Here is a 22560-nt window from a genome sequence, read left to right on the forward strand (position 1 = left end):
AGTTCTAAGACATTTCCTAGGGAGTGGGTTTAGATAGAGAATAGAAGTGATTTGGGCGGCACCTAAGTGGCACGGTGGATTGAGTGTCTGACTCTTGGTTTCAGCTCAGATCGTGGTCAGAGGTTGTAGGGTCAAGCCCCACTTTAGTCTTTGTGTGCTCAGTGCAGAGTCTGCTTGAGTTTCTCTCTCCCTCTCTTCTGCCCCTGTACACTATTCTCTTTCTCTCTCTCTTTCTCAAATAAATAAATAAATCTTCAAAAAGAAAAAAAAAGAAAGAATTTAGTGAAGCCTAATTCTTGAGGTCCTTCAACATTTAAAAATCAAGAAAAAGGAAAATTAGCAATAAGTCTGAGAACCATCTAGGTGAGTAGGAGAAAAGTCAGGGAGCTGTGATGTTCTAGAACTAAAGTGAAGAAAATGTTCGAGAGGAAATTACCTATATATTATATGCAGTTCCTGAGAACTTTTTTTCTGCTTATCTTTCTTCAATTCTGTGAGATACTTCAGTATCCCTCCAATAAATGTCCTATTTTTTTAAAGTAATTTGAGTTCACTCCCTGTCAACCAAGAGTTGGTTTGACTGTGGTAGGTACCTTCCAAGATGGCTTCTGGTAGGTCCTGTTTACTGGTATTCATGTCCTTGTATAATCTCCTGCCTTCTAGTACGGGCCGAACTTACTGGTTCACTTCTAATGAATTGGCTAAAGAAGAAAATAAAAGGTGGGTTTTCATCTTGGGTGTCCTCTCTCCATCCTCTCTCTTGGAGAACACCACTGCTATGCCACGGTACAGCCCTGTATAGAGTCTCATGTGATGAGGGATCTAGACCTTCCAACACCACATGAATAAGCCTGGAAGTGGATCCACCTACCCCAGTTGAGCCTTTAGATGAGGTCTCGGTCCCAGCCAACAACTTGAGTGAAACCTTGAGTCCCAGTCACCAGCTAAGCCACCTCCAGGTCCTTGACCTACAGAAACTGTCAGATAAATTTTATTTCAGCCATTAAGTTTTTGTGGTAATTTGTTATGCAGCAATAGATAATAACACCCTGACCAATACACTTGATAAGTACAGAGATAATCCTTCCTATTAAATAGCCCTAAGTAATAAACAGTGTCAGAATGTTCTTACTATTTATTTTACTTAAAATGTACTTACTATTTATCACTTAAAAACTATTTTACAGATAAAAAATCCAAGCCTCCTAAAAGCAAGGTAATGTGTCAAAATACTTGTGGTTAGCAACGGACAAACTGAAATCAAACCAGCTTCATCTCTAAGTACAAGATGTGTTTGTGGGATTTTATGAGTGCCTAAGTGTTCATATATAGAAGTAATAGGAGAAATATCTGAAAAGGTAGGCTGGGATCAAATTGAAGAAGGTCACATTGAATACTAGCCTGAGGGGCTTTTATTAAACCTTAGATAATAGGGATAAAGACTTTCTTAATAAAGGGATGATATGATGAATGTTGTTTTAGAAGATTTGTTTGAAGTCGGTTTAAATGTGAAGACCCTGAACAAAGAGGAACCTGTTAAGAAGAGCTGGTTTAGGTACATGGAAAGAAAGAAAGGGATGAGGACAATCCCCCTCAAGGAGAATCAATAGGACTTAGAGACTAATTTAACATAGTTTGGGAAAGGGAGGGAATAAAGAAGAAATCTAAATGATAAAGGGAATGGTCCTACTAAAGAGAAACAGGGTAATCTGTATAGAGGCCATTAAAACCTTGAAACTCCATGAGTTCCCAAAGACAGAGGAAGACAAGCAATGTAGTAGACTGCTTTCAGTGGGTTTGCAACTTCTGTTCCCCACCTCAACCTTCTTAGCCAAATTTTCATTTCGTTCAGTTATCACCCTACCACCCCTCAGCCATGAGCTTCACGGGAAGTTGTTCTCAGATCCAGAAGGTGGATCCTGATTAGTCTAAGTGGATGACGGTCATTCCCATCTCCATTAGGCATGTCCATGGGACACAAATCTAAGCAATGAGATTGAAGAGGTTCTCTAGGAAGACCCTAAGGAGGCCTGAGAGAAGATGGCTTCCCGTTATCCCCTGGAAGTTGTTCCATCTCAGTCTTGACATGAAACGTGGGACAGTCTGCCACCTTGGGTCCCTGGAGTGTCAGGCTTCATTGGGCACAAACATTCTGTGATACAACCAGAAACCAAGCCTTGGGAAATTCTTCAGATTCAGAGAACTGGAGGAGGAAACAAACCCAGTGGAACACAGAGAAGGATTCATCAGATGCTAGGAAGACAAAGAAAACCACATTAGGCTCTGAAGCCAAGATATCAGGGAATCGAAAAAAGAAGCCAGGGATTTTGACAGGGTTTAAGTTGAGCTGAGGTAAAACTTTCCGGTGGGGGGAGGGGGGAGAGAGAGAGAGAGACAAAGAGAGAGAGAGCTAGAGCTGAGAGGGTACACAGGGAGGCAATCATCTTTCCAGACCAGCATATTCAAAGAGCTGCACTTGACAGGATTCCTGAGGTGATTCTGGGGTCCCCAAAAGGTTGTTCCTGAGCTATAAAACACATTTGCTTTTGAAAAACTAACATTCATAGCGGCAGGAGTCTCTCAGAAACCAGCCTCAATGCAGCTGTTATTCAGATGCACCCTGTCCGTGTGAAAAGATGGGCTGAAATGGACTTTGCTGCTTGAAATTAAGTGTGATCACACTCGGGCAGAGTTGGGAAGCGCTGCCATTCAGACCTCAATTAGGACAGGCTGGGAGCCATGGGGAGTTGGGAGTAGCATCTGAAGAAGAGAAGGCGGCAGGGGGGGTGGTTCTTTTTCTGGGCTTTTCCCTATGACAGCCTTAATCCCACGTGCATGCTCTTCCTCTTCCTGCTCTCACCAGATCCTTTTCACTTCTCCCTCCTAGGGAGAATCCGGACCCTTGGGTGAGAGTGGCAGGTGACTTCACAAGCCGTGGGAATTCCCTAAAGGGTCCTCGTTCCCAATCAGGCTGCCCCAAGCTGCCCCCAACAGCTGTGAATTCCCAGTGTGGGCCGTGGCCGAGACAAACTGGTCATGTTCCTACCCCTACTTAGCCCTGGGGGGCCCCGAAGAATCAATGGACACTGACACTAAGGCAGTCCGAGAAAGCCAGGTCTCTCTTCCAGATACAACTCTTTCTCCAACCTGCCTTGAGGATCTGGCACTGCGATCTCCCAGAAAGCCTGGACTGGGTTTGCTCTGAGCTTAAAATGTGACGCCAACCAGAGGCAGAGTTCAGAAGATAGTGATTCAGTGCAAACCTTGCTAGCTGTTAGGCAACATTCAAGACTTCAGAAAACGCGAATAAAAAACACGGAGGCTTGCTTAGGCAGTGGCTCATCAGAGGGGAAAGTAATATTTCGGTTGTCAATTGGAAGCAAAGCCATTCTTTTCTGATGTTACAGATTTGTGGTGCTTACCTCAAGGGGCAGTTTTGACTCCTGGGGCGGGGGAGCTGGTGGAGGATGGGAGGGGTACAGAGGGCTGACAGTGGGGTGCGTGAAACATTCACTGGCTAAAGATGCCTAGACTCAGCCAAAACAGTGTTTATTTGTTAAAAATATACTTCGCTGCGTTTAGTTTAGCAGAACTCAGCCCCCACGGAGACGGGGTGATTGGGTTTCAAGGTGAGGAGCCAGCCTGTGCTTTGGGGGGCATTCATGTGCCAGCAGCTCCCACAGCATTCATTTTATTTCCAGTCCCCGGGCTGGTTTTACACTTTGTTTTTGTGTAAGAGAATCAGGATTAGTGGGTCTTTTGTTTGTAAGGGGGAGAGGAAGAGAAGCAATTCCTTTGAGCTTCACACACAAGGGCAGCCTCCCAGGCAAAGCTCAAAGCTTTGATTTACTTCTCACTGGCTGACTTTTTTGAGGCAAAAGAAAAAAAATAAAAAAGGATCCACCACATTGGGTTGCTCTGTCGTAAGCTTGGATGCCAGTGATTGGGGTAACTAGTGTCTCTAGAATCCAGAATCCAGTTTACAGCCACAAAGCCAGGATTTCATTTGAGCTCCATAAGGATAAAGTGTCCCCAACTTAGTAAGAAGCGTTGGGAACATTCTTCCATGTGAAAAGAAATGCCTCATTATCATACAGCAAAAGGCATTATTGGCTGGTCCTTGTCTTCGAGCTGAACAGAGTATGCAGATGCCTACTTGATGCTTTAGAAGAATTAACATTATTTTCACCAACTTGGAAATGCTGAACTGCTAGCAGGGTCCAAAATCCCCCTTGTTGAGCAGCTTGTCCAGCTGGAGTGACCTGCCAGAATGATCCCAGGAAGTTGCCTCCACTGAGCAAATCACCCAGCCTCTTCGAATGGAATTGCTAAACACACACACAGACACACACATAAAAATGCACACACACGCACATGAGCAAGCGCGTGAGCACACACACACACACACACACACACCCCATGTAACTTTTTTTTTTTTGGTTGTTTTTTTTAAGACCAGGAACAAAATTACTAAGCAAAATTTCCCGATGAACACTTCTCTCTTTTATTTTTAAGGACAGGGAAAGACAAAGTGAAAAAGGAGCCTCCCCGTATCTTCCTTCCCTTCCCCCTCACAGCCTAGAATTAAAACACTATTCTCAGGACAGAGCAGAGGTGGAAAAAGTCTGTTTACTGGCTTCTGAAGCTGGCCTGAGCACAGACTCTGGGCTGGAGTGTGACACGGGCACACGGGGAAATGGGGAGTAACATTGAATATTTTTTGCACCTCAGGAAGGATGGGTTTTGTTTCTCAAAAAGAGCAGAGATCCTATTTCTGGGTAGCTGTTATCAGAAACTGGTTTTAACCAAACACAGTTGGACTCTGTGTGTGTGGGTGTGTGTGTGTGTGTGTGTGTGTGTGTGTGTGTGTGTGTCAGTGGAAGGGGGAAGAAGAGAAGGGAAAGAGAGAATAAAGTCAAATCCATTCAACCTTTCCTTCTTTATTTTATTTCATTCTGTATTTTTTTAATGTAGAAAAAACTGAAAAATTTCAGCCAAATGAAAAGCAGTAAAGTGGTTGAGAAAGACTTTATGACTAAGAGAGGATTGCAATGGAAAATATGTAAAAAGAGAAGTTAAACCAGCTGGCTCATTTAATTTTGGCTTTCCCCCCCTTTTACTTTTTTTTTTTTTCTTCAGCTTAAACTGGGGGAAAATGTCCTGTGTAAATATTCAGTGTTTTTCTTAGTATTTAGTCCTAACAAAATTCTTCACCAGACTTAGTTCAGTGGACCTCTGGGGATTGGGCGTGAACATGACATTTCACCCCTGGGTCAGAGGCCACTTCCTGCTCTGACTTATAAGTAAAAGTTCTTGCTGTCCCATGGGTCTCCCATGCTGAGGAGTGGGAGTGGCAGTGGGGACTCAGAGGGTCAGAGCAGGGGTTGGGAGGGAAGCCCAATGACAAGTATTTCTGACATTATTTTATTGTAAGAACACTTCTCTTCCCATTCTGATATCCTATCCAGAAACCCAATTTCAAAACTCTTTTCCAAGGCACATATTAATTAATGTATTTCCAGTTTATTAATGTATTCAGGCCTTCAATAAACATCCTTTAAACACTGTCTATGTACGGAGCATTGTGTTAAGTGCTAGGAAGTTAAAGATAACTAAAATAGATTCCCCGCCTTGTATGTCCTCAAATAAGTAGGAGAGACAGGTGTCCAGACTGACAATCACAGCAACTGCAGAGAGTTCTAGGCTATAGTGCAACAGGAAAAAAATAATGCTGCTAGGAAGGGCATAGAAGACATTTGGGAAGTAGTGATATTGGAACTGAGTTTTGGGAGTTAAGTAAAAGCGTACCAGGAGACAGAGGAGAGGAAGAGCATTAGAAGCAAAGGGAAGAGCCATGGAAAAAGCCTTGTTTCCCCCTTGGGTAACTGGACAAGTCTGTGCTGTCTTATTCTCATTGGGGTTCTAAGAACCCAGGATGAAAAACTGAGTGAGATGGGATAGAATTGGCTGCTGGGGTTCAGAGTTTAAAACCAAGAAGCCCCCAAAGGCAGCATTCAGAGATAGAGGTAGAATTAAACCTAGTGGAAAATCATACCTCCACAGCTTCCTAAAGGGACAGGGCAGAAAAGCCAGCCCCAGTGGTAGAGAGGCAGGAGTTGGAGGCAGCATGGGGTTGAGTAGGAGGAAGAGGCTGGAAAGAGGCCTTTGCACACAGCTGTAGGGGATTTTTAGAGGCAGTCTAAGGACCCGTCTGCAGGGGAGAGGGGGCAGTGTTAAAGGCACAGACTCTGCTCAGGCAGTCGTGGAAACAAAAAATACAACTTGTCAGGAAATGAAGGTCAATCCTTGTGACCGATGCCCAGACAAGTGAAAAGGATGGCAGAAAAGGTAGAGTCAGGAGCTCGCTCAGTGGACTGAACCATCCTCCCAGCTAAAATAGCCATCCCCCCAGAATTGGCAGTGCCACCACTGACCAGTGTGTTGTTACATGGTAAACAAACATATTTTAAAGATTTTTTGGTGTTTTAAAGATTTCTAGCAGCTATGTGTTTATTGTATACAACTCAGAAAAAAAAATATACCATGAACACTTTAAATCCAAAATTATACAAAGGTACAAAACTTGCTTAAGATAAGGCATACAGGGACACCTGGGTGGCTCCATTGGTTGGGTGGCTGCCTTCGGCTCAGGTTATGGTCCAAGGAGTCCCGCATCGGGCTCCTTGCTCAGCGGGGAGCCTGCTTCTCCCTCTGCCTCTGCCTGCCACTCTGTCTGCCTGTGCTCACTCTCTCTGAAAAATAAATAAATAAAATCTTAAAAAAAAAAAAGATAAGGTGTACATAGATAGTAGCATGGTGAGTTGACCTGTAGAAAAAAATTAAGAGAATACCCCAGAAAAGGTAATATACAAATATACAAAAGTTGAGAAGGTGGTCTATACACGATTGAAGTTTGAAAATGCTGGCAATAAGCAATGGGGAACCCCTGATAAGTTTTAGGCATAGGATTATATTCTAGAACTTCGTTCTTGGGGAGGGGATGGAGAGGGTCTTGGGTGGGAACTTGAGGTATTTGTTAAGGGAGAATTGCATTTACCTTCCAGGTGTGGAAAGTGTGCCAACCTTGCACACTTTCAATATAAAGTCTAATTTAAATCCTCAAATACTTGGACAATTCTTCAAGCACCTTCATTTAATAAATTGAAATACCCATGACTTTATTTTAATCTTGAACAACTTGATATATATATTTAAGTGAATAATTTTGATAAAAATGTTCAGAGGTCAAAATGACTTCCACAGTGTAATGAGACGTTAATTATGTCTATTAAATGTTAGTAAGTGTGTCTTTGTAATTATTTAGTTAATTTTATTTACATAGACCCTGGTGCCTTTTTTTTTTTAAATATCTCTGGTACCTTATGTATTAATCATTTTTTTATTTCCTATATTTTCTGATGCTTTGGCATCCAGGGCCCATGTGGACCAAGGAGGAACTACTCCTCCCAGGATTCACTAATTCCTAGAGATACTAAACAATTTGCCTGTCAGCACAGCCTTCATATGCAAACTGACTTATCAGAGTCCAGTACACTTCTCTACCTCCTTCTATCAGGCAGTCATCTGGGACTATATCCCGTGCCCTTAATCACCCCAAGGCCAATTACTAGACAACTAGAGACCAGCCCTATGGCCTATCAGAATGATTCTAACTATTTAATCCTAAACCTGCCTTGCCCATTTCTTCCAATGAAAACCAAAATAAACCTTGCTCACTCCTTTTGCCTCCTGACCAACACTGGGGGTTCTCCGTGTGGCTCTGCATGGCTTGACTTGTCTCGTCTTCTTATGAATCATAAACAAAAAGGTTTTTTTTTTTTTAAAATGGTTATCTCTGTGTCTTTTATCTTACCATACCTGATCAAAGCAAATCTCAGGCACATTTTTAAATACATTAAAGGAAGTCAATAAACAAGTACTTGTTAAATGAATGAATGAATAACTATCCCTACCCACTGAACACATGTTCCTCTTTTAGTTTATTAAAATTGTTCTCGTGTGGCTAAAACCCATTTACATTAGTTACCTATGGCAATCAAGCTCTCATGCAACCAAGACTTGGGTTATGAGAAATTGGAATTCAGAGTAATTTACACATTGCAAAATGACACAAAGAAACTATGGCTGGCAAGACGGTGTTGTTCCTTTATTCCAGGAAGAATTCCAAAGAGGACATTTTTCCAACCAACACACCCATATTACTGTATCTTCCTGTATGAGATGTTATTTTTTCTATGCCAGGGTGGATTAACTGCTGTAACAAATAACCCTAAATCTCAATTGCATAAGATAATAAAAATTTATTTCTTAATCACTAAAATCCAATGCAGGTGTTCATAGTTGGACAGCTCTCCTGGCTGACTCCATGACTCAGCAATCAAAGATTCCTCCTTCTTGTGATACTGTCAGGTTCAAAACTTGACTTCCAAGGTCACTAGAGGAGGTGGAAAAATTATAGGAAAGGCATATCAGATACATACCCAACTTCATACACAAGTGTCAAATAAAATATCTACATGCATCCTATTGGTCAGAAGTAGTCACATCTTCCCCCTCCCCGACTGAAAGATGCAAGGGAATGGGGATATACAGTCTCTGGATGGGCAGCGACTTCCCAGCAGCCCTTCTGCCCTGGGGAAGAGGAGCTCAAACCTTTGGTGGTCAGCTCACCTTTTCCACCAATTCAAGACCTATTTCCCAGGACTGCATTGTGGTGACAGAGTAACTATGAGTTGGTCAGGTGGTAAGGTAAATCAGTATTTCTTCATCATTTTGGGGACATGAATTTGATAAAATTCCTATTTGATAAAAACCACTATGACAATACAAAACCACTGTAAATTTTTAGGTGTCTTCCCTTCAGTATTTTAATAAACATGATTTCTTCTGGCATGTGTTTTAATTTTAAGTGAACATGATTTTACAGTTAGTCTTTACTTCTTTATTATTATTAATTACAGCCATTTTAAAAGCCATAAGCTTGTTTCTGGAGGAAGCACTCTTTGAAACTATCACAATACTCTCCATAAAGCTCCTGAGAAAAACATTTCAGAATAAGCACACATAATTTTTGTGGCATTTCAGAAGCTCCATGGATTCCTTGAAGCCCATTCACTGAAATCCTAGAGGGTCATAGGCCTACACTTGTGGTATAGTGGAGATTATTTTATTTTGAATAGTGTTATAAGTCATGAACCATTAACTAACTTTTTTTTAAGATTTTATTTATTTATTTGACAGAGAGAAAGAGCACAAGTAGTAGAGAGGCAGGCAGAGAGGAAGGAAGCAGGCTCCCTGCTGAGCAGAGAGCCCGATGTGGGGCTCGATCCCAGGACTCTGGGATCATGACCGGAGCCGAAGGCAGATGCTTAACTGACTAAGCCACCCAGGCACCCCAACCATGAGCTAACTTGAATTAAATTTTTTTTTTTGCCAAATTGGGGTTTAATATTTTTTAATTAATTGCTAGAACTAAGAATCCAGAATATCAGTAGTGTGCTATCCAACTTTTAGGGGCTAATTTTGCGCTGAACAGAAATTTCTACCTCTGTTACTGCAAAAGATTTTATGTTGATATCTTGCCATCCATCTGCCACTCTCTAATCCACTTCACATGCCAACCAGAGTGACACATAAAAACTCAAATTTTGGCATGTCCCTTCTAAAAACTTTCCACTGAATAAAGACCTAAACCTTTAAAATGGCATAAAAGTTCCTGAGTAACCTGGCCCCACCTGCTTCTCACATTGTGTGCTGCTTTGCTTTTTGTACTTCCTCACAACTGGCTCTTCTTCCCTTCCTGCCACCGCAGGGCCTTTGCAGATGCCTTTGCAGCTTCTTTGAATTGTTTTGTCTTCCTTTTTTATGTAGTTAACTGCCACTTTTCTTCCAGATGTCAGCTCAACTGTCATTTCCTAAGAGAAGACTTCACCAAGACACCAAGTAAGTCAGTCCTCTACATGTTCTTACAATATGCTTTGTTTCTCTTCTAATGTTTATCACACTTTATAACTGTGTTTCTGTAGTTGTTTGGTTTGTCTGGTCACGTCCCCTAACAGGTAGAATTCACAAGGGCAGAAACTATGAGCATCTGGTACCACAACTCAGTATCTGACTTAGTGTATGGACTATAATGGACATCCAGTATTTGTTGGATGGATGGATGGATGGATGGATGGATGAATAGTGCCTATGTTTTGCTCTATATCTTGAAAAAGAAAAAATTAAGTGATAAAGGATCTTGAAACCAAGTTATTTTCTCATTCTGAGAAATGAACAGAATAACCAAGTTAGGATTTGCTATGATTTCTGGGAACTTTACAGTTAAGCAACAACTTTTACTGTGCTGTGTAACAACCTCTACTCTTAGATAACTTCTAATCCAATAGGAGAAACAAACAGCAAAACATGTTTCCATCATTATTTTATATTGTCACAAAGAGAACGGCTCACTAATGGAGTAAGGACAGTGGAAGGAGACTCTCCTTAAAAACAAAAAAAAAAAAAAAAAAAAAAAAAACTGGTGAGTAGGAGACTTCTGGGCTAATTTAGGAAAGATTTTTGGGGGACGTAGTCCCTTGGTAATAGTTGAAACATCTCTAATCACACTTCTTTTTTGAAATACATTTGGTACCCTGAATGCCAAAAAAAGATTTTCCCCACAAGTCTTGCTCCTCAGCTTTTCTGTCTTTTGTCAAAAGGATAAAGCTACGAATGATGAGAAAGGCTGGGAAGCCAAGGATCAGGCCAGGATTTTAGTCCGCCAGCAGAGAACAAGACTCTAAAAAGTTCTGTCTCACACTCTGATAGATTTTATTATTCTTCAAAATATTCAGTGTGTCTGCCTTCCATATGATTGTACATTCCTATCAGATTTGTCCATGTGGCTTCCTCTGGAAGGTAACATGGCAGCAGAAGTGACAGGTCCAGATGCTTTGAGAGCCATCATGAGTTTCCACCATCTTTTCCCTCTGACACAGGTTCATCATGTTCTCAGATGGGAATCTTTTATCAACGTGGATCCCAAACTGAAAAGGATGAAGGATGGAGCCAGAGTTGACCTCAGCCAACATGGAACATGAGAGAAATAATTAGTTTTTATTCTTATAAGGAACTGAAATTTGAGAGTCATTTATTTTTGTGGCATAACCCAGGAAAAGAGGACAGATACACTTGCCTTCACAAAAATTATATATCATTTGACTCAAATTTAGAGCTATGTGGCTCATGAAAAAATGGCCATTCCCATTTGGGTGAGTCATCCATCAGTGTTATCCAGGTGCAAAACTTCAGGAAGGCACAAATGCCATCATGGGAGAGTAGAATTCTCAACCAGTAAAACCAGGGGACTAACTTTTGTATTCATGGGCTTCAAAGATATGGAAACCAGCTTGCCTTGTAGCTCTGCCAGAAGTGCCAAGAGGATCCCATTTGAGATACAGAGGAAAATTTGCAACAAGAGATTGCTATCAACTAGACAACAGGAATTTCCTTTCCTGGTTAGGAAAATCAATGGGGTGGTGGGGAGAGATTTATCTGCTGATCTATACTGAAACAAGAATAGTCAGAGCTCATTGTAATATTTTTAATAATAACATTGCATAGAGAAGTATAAAAGAAACTCATTCAAGACAAAAAGAGTTTGTACAAATTGGCCAAGTTCTTGCTTAATGTTCCTTCCTCTTCCTCCCATTCCTGTTCCATTTTCCTTCTCTTTCTTCCTTGTCTTTACCCCAAATCTACTGATGGCCATTGCTGGAAGATGCAAGGATAATAAATATAAATAGATATATAGAGACATTCTTTATTGAAAGCAAAAGATAAATGTACTCTTATTTCTAAGAGTTTAGTCCATAACTCTAAAATATTAAAAGAACTTGCTTAACCCTAACCCTCTAAAGTTTGATAAACCTTCCAAAAACTACTCGATATTTGAGGGATTTTGACACTTCTTTTAAGTATGCCAAAGTGTATTCCCATGTCCCCCATGAACAACTTCAGTTCAAGCTTTTCTTGAGTACCTCCTAGGATCATAAATCTGTCTTCATGTAAAACTAGCACTTATAAAGTGTGGATTATCTTATCGAAGGTAATCTTTTTGCCATGAGCTTTCTCTCCCAAGGTCAGTTCCCCTAAACACACACACACACACACACACACACACACACACACACACACACACACACCCAATATTCCTGAATTTCAATGGCGTTGCATATTGCCACTTACAAATCCCTATTGTCAAGAAATATTGCCCTTCCTCTAAATGTGCTGAGTTTTTAAAATATTCAGTAGAAGGTGTGCAAAGCTAAACTTACCATTAAATCACTCAAGTCACTTTCTGGAAGCTGAGCATCGATATGCAATTTAGACACCTCAGTGTTCAGTTCCTGAAACACATTTTAAACCAGGAGTAGGAGTGGCTCAATTTTGGTGCTATGGTATCTGAATTTGCAAAGGTTTTCGGGTAATCTAAGGAGTTGTATAGAGTTACTCTCAGCAAATATTTTGCTTTATTTTTGGAACTTTGTGATAGAGTGAGAAGAGCTCTGGATGCCAAGTTAGGAACTGGGGGATTTCAGAAAGGGTTTCATATACAATATTTTTATAACCTAACAAAAAATGTAAATGGTTTACAATTTCATGACCATGAATATGATGAACTGCTCTTTGTTCTGAATTGCTCTAGTTCAATGTAGAATAGTTATAATCTGATCTGCATGAGAATTCAATGTTAATTATGTATACATACGAAAAAGAGTTGATTTTCCATAATGACTCCATGGTTTAAAACCATCAAAAGAAGGGGAGTATTGCAAAATTCACCACTCCAAAAATACTACAGTCCATCAATTAAGCAATACATGAAGCATGTAATGACAGTAATTTCTGGGTATGTCAACCAAGAAACAGGAAAGCTAGTTGTTATGTTGCCTCACCATAAGAATGATGATTGTGTTAGTGCTTGGGTAGGTCATTCCCTACCCCAGCTCAAACTCTGAGGGAAGACAAAATGGATTTGCTGAGCTGGCTCTTTTCTTTAATGCCAGATGCCAAGTAAATCAGTGTCTTAGGCTACCTTTGCTATCAAAACCACAAAATACCCAGTTTGTGACTTTAGAAACCCAAGTCACGAAGGTGAGAACTTGAAGTGGAACTTGTAGACATCTTGTTCATTCTATTCATTTTAACAATGTGATTACAAAGACCAAGACAGACAGGCTATCTTGTCCAACACAATCACAAATCTAGTAATAACTAACATAGAAAAGGACTTTGCCCAAATCTGTAAACTCCTAGCCCAGGGCTTTCTTCTCTGCCATGTCACTAGAGAAACAACATCGGTTCCCAAAACCAAACCTAAGAGGAACAAGCATGAAATGTGATGTTTTTGATTAAGATTCAGAACTATAGAATATCCCTTTGAAATTTTTAAATCTAGTAACAATAATAAATATGAAGTCCTACTAAAGAAGTTTCAAGCATGTTCATTTTCCCCCGTACTATAAAAAAATAAAAGACCTGCCAGTCATATATCAAGCTACAAAGGGAAGTCCATAAGTTTTCTGCTCAGAGTAACCTTGCTTTACTCTTACCCATTCTGAATATTCCTTAAAGGTGATGAATTATATGTAAGGTACAAAAGAGAAAGATATAGCTTTACAGTAAAATTATCTCTAAACCAGAAATGCTGACTTAATTTCACTTTTCTTCTTGTCATTAACATTATTGTCTGCAACATTAATGTTTCTAGTATTAAATCTGTATTATATGGGACTCATTACTCAAATACATACATATATATGTTTCATGTGGCCATAAAATACGAAACTGAGTCTTGCAAACGCCCTCAAGTGAATTCAAACATACACAAGACTGCTCTCAGATCAAGTAGACACCTGTCACTTAGATCAAGACACTACAGACTCAATGCTGGCAAACATCTGTGCAATTTTTGTTGTTGTAGTATTTGGGTTTTTTTGGAAGTTGCCGTCTTAGAAATGACTTTACACAATTAAATTTAATCTTACTATCGTAGCCACCCCCTGTCTTTCACCAAAGCCTTATCACTTTCTTTTATCCCCCACACTTTCTTTGGACTCAACTCCTACTTATTTCCCTCTATTAAAAAATAAAATTTGTTCCCCAAGGGCAATGGCCTGCTACCAATCAATATCACTTGGAAAGAATATTAATCAGGTTCTTTAAGACATTTAAAGAAAATTGGATTAGCTATGGCAAGAACATTAGAATAAACTCACGACCTTCCAATCTCTACTACAGGAAGAGCCTGATTTCATCGATAAGAACACATTCTGGCACACTTCTTGAACACTGGTCTTTTTGACTTGAATAACCAACATCTTGTAGTTTACACTTTCATGGGTATCTCTCTAAAACTTTTCTAAAGTTGATTTGAAGCCAAAGCTGAAAGTGTTCCTGCTACACATCTTAGACCATTACGTTTTCTCCCTTAGCAAAAAGGGCAGGAACATTTGAGCAGTAATTAATTTCAGCTGCTCAATGAAGCCAAAATGCCAACAAATCTCAATTTATTAATGCTTGAAATATAACATTTCAAACATGTACCATGTATGTGTGTGCGCATGCATGCATGGGCACATGAATGTGAATGTGTCTATCTGGGGATAGTGGCGTGGGGGATGTTATTTGTGTCTAATTGTTCTCAGTAAAAAAGTTTTTCAACCTGCCCCAAGACAACCATTCCAGCTAATCTGGCCTGGAGCCATTTGGAGCACTTGGAAGAGAGCAGAAGACCCTTCATTTCCAATTTCCCATTAGCCGAGAGCCTCCTTACTTCTCCCAAATACCCTCAGTGTGGGCTGCAGAGGTTAGAACCTCCTCCGTGAGTAGGTTGTCTTTTCCACCTGGAGCTAGGGCTGCTGCTAGGAGAGAAAAGCTGTGGGCATCACATGAGAAAGGATGATTTCCTCTTTCTCTTAGAACGACACCCTGAAAAATGAGGAGAAAAAAAAAGAGGCACAGGAAAACGAACTCGTATGCCAAATTGTTGGCAATAGAAAGTAAGAAAGGTTATCAGGTGAAGATCCGGAGTCAGGCTAGCTGGGATTGAATTCTGGCTCTAAGCTTACTTTATGGACCTAGACAACATCCATAAATTCCCTATGCCTTTGTTTCCTCGTCTATAAAATGGGAATCATACTCCTTACATTATAGAGTTACTAGAACATGAGGAGCATTCAATGAATGTTAACTGAAATTATTACTAGTGACTATCACCTATTGAGAGCATACTGGGTTTCTAAGAGCCCAGGAATGTAGCACACACATCCCTTAGAATTCTTCCCGTGAATTTCTACTTTCTAAAGTGAAATAAAATGTCTACTAGCTATTTAACACTGCTGTTTTGGCTAGCATGATTATTAGTTTATAGTATATATACATAAGTCATTTTAATTTTTTGTAATGGTGAATTTTACATTCTACTAAGCACATGCAAATTCCTTGATATATAAAGGGAAAATTTGGCAAACATGAAAACAAATGTATAGCCTTCACTCACCCCTACTACATCTGCATTCTAGTCATTCTTCATTGTCAACCAAAATAACTCACATCCTACCAGAAAAGATAGAACAGAAGCCAGTCATGACAACCTCTTCTACCCAACTTCCAAACATAGTTACTGAGCCAAGTATATTCACACTCTATGGTGGTAAGAAGGCTTGTATATTCTGCCAAGGGAACAACAGTCATGACAGTGACGCTGAAATGCTGACGACCTTCCTGGAGACCCTGAGGGAGAGCAGTCCTGGGTACTTCCGGAGCTGTCAGGGATAAAATGGAGGGCCTATTTAAGGAACTGCGGCTTCCCGGGAGATGCCTCATCTTTTTGTAAATGAGAGACTAGTGTTTTCTTCCAACCTCCTTGGTGGCTTTCTTCAAGCTATCTCAGCTCAAGAGCATGAATTTAATTCCAGATATTTTTCATTTGTGCTGTGAACCACTATAGAGATGATAGGAATTCAGGCTTAGGAATGAATGCTAAATTGTACATCTCCAGATTATCTACTGCCCCGGAGAGCCCACTTTGAAACCAGATTTTTAAAGGAAATGCAGTTTTGGAAGAGACCCACAATCTTCTTTCTTTCTTTCTTTCTTTCTTTCTTTCTTTCTTTCTTTCTTTCTTTCTTTCTTTCTTTCTTTCTTTTCATCACCAGGAAGCAGCTTCTCTGTAATCCTTATTTTTAAAAATGTCTCATCGGTTAATCTCTCTTCGGCATGTGCTATTACTGGTATTTCAACTCCATAAGCAATTCAACTGCAATAAGTAAACTAAAGTGATAATGATAATAATATCATAATGACCACACACTATTACATTATCAATGCCTTTCTTTCATGCCGTACTTTATAAAGTGCTTTCTTATATGAAGATCTCTGCCTTCTCACTCCTACCACTATTTCCCACCAACCCTGATAAGGAAGCTTTCTCTGTAACTCTGAGAAATGTCCAGTGGGATTATTTGGAAAGACATAATTGCAGCTACTGAGAAAGAGACTCAATGTAATTAAGATTAAATTAGGATAAAATTGTTTTCAGAGATTGATAATTGTACCCTGGGCTTTGAAACAACCAAATCTAATGCCTATAACCTCACCCAGACCAAGGACAGGTTCATTCCTGTACATCTGCTACTGTGTGTTAGTGTATCTTGGAGTGTGGCCAATCATAGTTTTGTGAAGGTTTTTCCTACATTGGCACACAATTATATTTATCTACGATAGTTTATGTATTTGCAAATGATAGCACTTACAATCACTGCAAGCTTCTATGGAGAAAATTAACTTGTATGCCATCACTGAAAATGCTGTTTCCTCCCTCTGGGAAGTGTCATCTTGATTGCTTTCTCATCTAAACTGCTCTATCCCCTCATTGCCTTGTTTTAATGCGAGCCAAACTAGACTGCTAACACTCACCAATAGCAATAATCCCCTTTTCCTTTGAGGCACAGAGCTAGAATACATTTTTCATCTTCCATTGTGTCACCCTAGGGTAGTGCCTGTGACTGAGATCTTGACATCAGAACACAGACAAGAGTGATGGGTGCCATTTGCAGTCCTGAGATATTAGAATCTTCCACTCATGATTCTGGCTTTCTTTCCTGGCTGAATGGAGAAGACTCTGAGTCCTTAGGGTAGGCTGATGGAAACATTAGATGGAAGGACTGGGGGGTCCCTGAACAACCATGTGGAGCCATCCCACATTGAACTATGGTGTAAGCAAGAAATAAATTTTTATTGTGTCAAGACAGGTTTGGTGGTGGGGCGGGGAAGGGGAGAGGATATGTTATAGAGGATAGCATTATTTGTCAAATACTGTTTTCTCATTTACTTCTCTTTCCATGTCCACAGTATCTCGTACTTTCCTCCTTTCTTTCATTTAGTCTGCAAAGAATTATTGCATGCCCAACATATGTGCTAGGAAAAGAGTACATTGCAGAGTAACTATGTTCAGAGTAACCCAAATGAGCAATTAACCACCTTACAATTTGGTAAGCACAATTCTTTAGGTCTGCTAATTATTTAGAAGACGTGTCAGGAAACTACAATCCGTTTTGGTAAATTAAATTTTGTGGGAACACAGCCACACTCATCTGTTTACATCCTATTTGTGTAATGACACAAGAAAGCAAGAATGACCAAGAAGGCCTTGCAACCTGTTTGCTTTCGTGCTATTCTGGCTGAGTTGAGTATTAATGACAGAGACTGGTCCACAGAACTTAAATTATTTTCTGGTTCTTTACAGAAAAGTTTTACTGACTCCTGCTCTAAAGGATTTTGTAAAGGATTTTCAAAGAGGCTGACACACAACCAGAGTTTACTCAACAATGAAGCCCAGAAGGGAGGACTAGAATCTGATGGAGCCCTAGATAAAAAATAAATCACTCAGCCTGACAGTGCTCTGCTAGTCCCAACTTCCAAATTACAGTGAGAAGGAGAGACAGTGGAGGAGAGGCTGAATAAGAGAACCTAATGACATAGTCTCTCACATTCTCATGATGCTCAAATTCCAGGGATCCTCCAGATTTTGATTCGAAAGTAAAACTACAGCCTAACCTCCTCCATTTCAAATAGTGATAAGGTCAAAAAGTCTGTGTAGGAAGTTGGGAATGTGGTTTATCACAACTAATGCAATCCAGCAAAAACTGCAATCTAGCTTCTGCTCAACACCCCTCTAGGAGAGAGCTGGATTATTAGTTCCCCATCCTAATCAAAAAGTCAGAAGAGGGGCACCTGGGTGGCTCAGTGGGTTAAGCCGCTGCCTTCGGCTCAGGTCATGATCCCAGGTCCTGGGTTCGAGCCCCACATCGGGCTTTCTGCTCAGCAGGGAGCCTGCTTCCTCCTCTCTCTCTGCCTGCCTCTCTGCTTACTTGTGATTTCTCTCTGTCAAATAAATAAATAAAATCTTTAAAAAAAAAGTCAGAAGAAGGAACTTACACTGTCTGCATAATGAACAAACAAAAAATAATGTACTTCTGTCTCCACTCTTCTTTTATACACAATATCCAGAAAACAATTTTAAAAATTATGAGACTTGCAAAGAAACAGGAAAATGTGACCATATTGAAGAGAAAATACAGTCTAAAGAATTGATCCAGAAGATGACCAAACTGTTGGAATTAGCAGAACAGGATTTGAAAATAACTATTACAAATATACAAAAGAATTTATAGGAAAAGATAGACGTAATGGATGAAGAGATGGGATTTTCTGGGATAGAAATAGAAACACTAAAAAAGAACCAAATGAAAAAAACTATAGAACTAAAAACACAATACCTAAAATTCTTTTCAAAAATGGGCTTAACAGCAATAGATTAATCATAAATGTGTACTGTCCAGATTTCCTGCTATGGGGAGCAAAATTGACTAATAACCTGGCTACTGTTTCTCTGGATCTATCATGGCATTTACACCAAATCCATGCTTCTTATAGGCTGTTCCCAGCCAGTGGCATAACAGGGAGAGCAAAAGTCCAAATTTCCTGTATACTCCTTCTTTTCCCTTCTCTCCTTCACAGACATCAAACTTTAATCGTGGTTTGAAAGTTCTCTCTCCCTACTCCTACTCCCTCATCTTTTATCATTCACAGATATTTCCCCAATATATCTTGGGAAGTCTAATCCCTTCTTAATGGACCCAAACTAACACAAGAGGATTGTACACTTCAGAAGAAAGCATTAGTAAAATTAAATACAAATCAATAGAGATTTTCCAGCCTGAGTCTCAGAGAGGAAAAAGATTGAAAGGAAAATAGAACAGAGTAACTAAGGGATCAAGTCAAATAGTTTACTGGACATGCAATTGAAGTCTCAGAGGGAAAGAAGAGAGAAAATGTTTGAAAAGCTAATGGCTGAGTGATTTCAAATTTGATTAGAAATATCCACTCCAGGATCCTAGAAACTCAATAAGTCTCAACCAGAAAGAACACAAACCAAACAATACTCGGGTACATCCTGGTCAAATTGCTGAAAACCAAGGCTAAAGAGAAATTCTTCTACGCAACAAGTAAAGAGAAGACATTGCATAGAGAAACATGATGGAGATAATTGCTGACTTTTCCTCAAAGCCCAGTAGGCCAGATGGTAATGGAACAGTATCTTTGAGGTGTTGAGAAACAGGATTGTTGATCCAGAGTTTTATAACCAGCAACAAGGCTCTTTAATTGTGAGAGGAGATAGAGATGTTTTCAGACTGTCAAAATGAGAGAGGTTATTGTCAGCAGATTCACAGGACAGAGGATGTCAAAATGTCAAAGAAGATTTTTTTAGGTTGAGGGACGACATTTAGTGGAGGATACAGGAAACACTGAAGTTCAGCAAACATAATAAATATGAAAATGGTTTTTTTCCTTTTTTTCCAATTTATTTGGTAGAACGGTGACCATTTAAAGCAAAAATGAGGGCGCCTGGTTGGCTCAGTGGGTTAAACCGCTGCCTTCGGCTCAGGTCATGATCTCAGGGTCCTGGGATCGAGTCCCGCATCGGGCTCTCTGCTCAGCGGAGAGCCTGCTTCCCTCTCTCTCTCTCTCTCTGCCTGCCTCTCTGTCTACTTGTGATCTCTGTCAAATAAATAAATAAAATCTTTAAAAAATAATAATAATAATAAAGCAAAAATGATGACAGAATGTTCTAGGATTTGTAACATACATAGAAGTAAAAATACATGAGGATCATGGCAATCAAGATTAGAAAGGGTAAATGAGGTATATTGATGTAAGAGGTGTATTGTTGTAGGTATATTGTATGTAGGCAACATATACATTGTTGCTTTGTATATGAAATGGTGTCATGTTATTTCAAACTAGACAGTGGTAAGGTGGAGGATGTATGCTGAGGTCCTACAGAAAGCACTAGAAAAATAAAACAAAGGGATAAAATTAAAAACAATAAAACCATATGACTATAATCATTTGACCGTGATCTGCAATAAGAAATACTATGTATCTATCAGTACCAGTACGTACACAAGTTCCCCACAACACTCTCATACACACAATCATACATACAACAGAGAAAAAATTATTCAAAGCAATGCTTAGGATTACTAAGCACAATTAATATTTTTTACTCTTTTCAATTTTTTAACATCAATCATTACCCATTGAATCGATCTTACTACCAAATTCTTACAGTGGATCACAATTTGAATTTGGAAAAACACTGTTCTATAGCTTCTGCTTTACAGCAAACTATTTACTTAAAATTTTTTTCATGTCCTTTTGTTAATTAATGTTCATCAAAAAATTGCATGAAGAATATGTTATTCCCATTTTAGAAATGAAGAAACAGAAGTGGAGAAGTTAACTAACATTCTTAAGATTGCAAGGCTGGTAAGTGAAAATGGGATTATTTCAACGTAGATATAAATATAATAAGTTGAACTGCTGTGCTTTTAACCACTATATCACACTACCTACTACCTCCACCTTGGCTGCTACATGTGGGGGCCTGGGGACCATGGATGGATGCATGTAATTATGTGCATTTCTCTTGAATGAAAGACTAGTTTTTATCTGTAAACGTAAAAAAAAAAAACAAAAAACAAAACCCTTAAATATGAAAGTCCTACCCAGCCCTAATTTACAGTTTGTTTTCTCATACTAGATAACTAAGATCTGCTCACATTACTTGAGCAGACACTTTAAAAGGTTCCAGTCACTCAACCATGATAAAACTCTAACCTTTAAGGCTTCATATCCTATACTTTTCTTTATATATGCTATTGGTGAGTGGGTGGCAACAGAAATCTACAAAACATGTAAATGAGAAACTTTAATCTACTGAGGCTATTTTTCAGTTCTAAGATTCTATAAACCTATAATTCTAATCAAGGACCCAGCCACCTGCCATTCTATAACTAAGCCACAAGATAAGTGGTTGTCTAAATTGCTTAGAAAGTTATACAAAGACAGAGGTTCCTTTGTTTCTTTGTTAGTCTGCCCTGAAGTTTTGCAAGGCTTGATGTTAATTAAAGTCTCTTGATGCAATTTAAGCATATTCCTCTTAGTTTATTGTCCATCATATAGATAGAATAACCTAGCTTCCCGTAGGATAATCATTTTTTTTCAAATATTTATATAATTGAAAATAACTATTCACTATTTAGCTTTTTCCTCTCTAGACTAAATAAATACAATCCCCTTAATCTTCCCCAGTCGGTTTGATTTTCTCTGTAATCATTTTGGTAGTGCCTCTTAGTTTCTCCACATGCATTTTAAAGGGTGGAACCCCACATTGATTGCATTACTCTAATAAGGACCTGACCAATGCCAAGTATGACTGGAGGATCTGCCTTTTTTTTTTGCCTGCTGTGCTCTTGCTAAAAGAGAGTTAAGTATTATATTAGCATTTCTGAAACCATTGTTGCCAGTATTCTGGACATCATCAGCGGAGGTTGAATCTCACTCATACCGACTGCATTGAGCCAACTGAACCAACGTGTTGCATTCTCTGTTTTGAAATATCTGCTCACATGCTTTTATGACATTTGGATTTCTTCTTTCATTACTTGAATTTTCTTCCACCTGGTTTGTTTTTTTAATGTTTTTCTCTATTGTGACATTATTGTTTTTATTGATTTCAGGAATTTACGTTAAGGATTTCGACTCTTGTGTTTATGTATTTTTTTAGGTTTGTATGTAATTGAATATATTGCCATTTTTTCCTTTATCTTTTCTTACATTGGTTTCATGAAAAGTTGTTTTCCAAGATCAATCAACAATTATTTATATTTGTTTTACTGTTTTAAGATTTCACACCTTCTTTCAATCAACTGTTTACTCATATAGCATTGATTTTCTTATATATCCTAGAGTGAGATATGGTGAAAACCTCATATGTGTGTGTGTGAGAGTTCGCCAACTTTTCCAGTTCATTCCTTTTCCATTGGTTTGTGGTACTTTCTTTAATATCTGAGATTTTTATATAATGACATGTTTCATTGTTATGTTTATATATTTCAAAGCATCAATATACACTTACATATAAAATGC

This window comes from Lutra lutra, chromosome 8 (genome assembly GCF_902655055.1).
Source record: "Lutra lutra chromosome 8, mLutLut1.2, whole genome shotgun sequence".
NCBI lineage: Eukaryota > Metazoa > Chordata > Mammalia > Carnivora > Mustelidae > Lutra > Lutra lutra.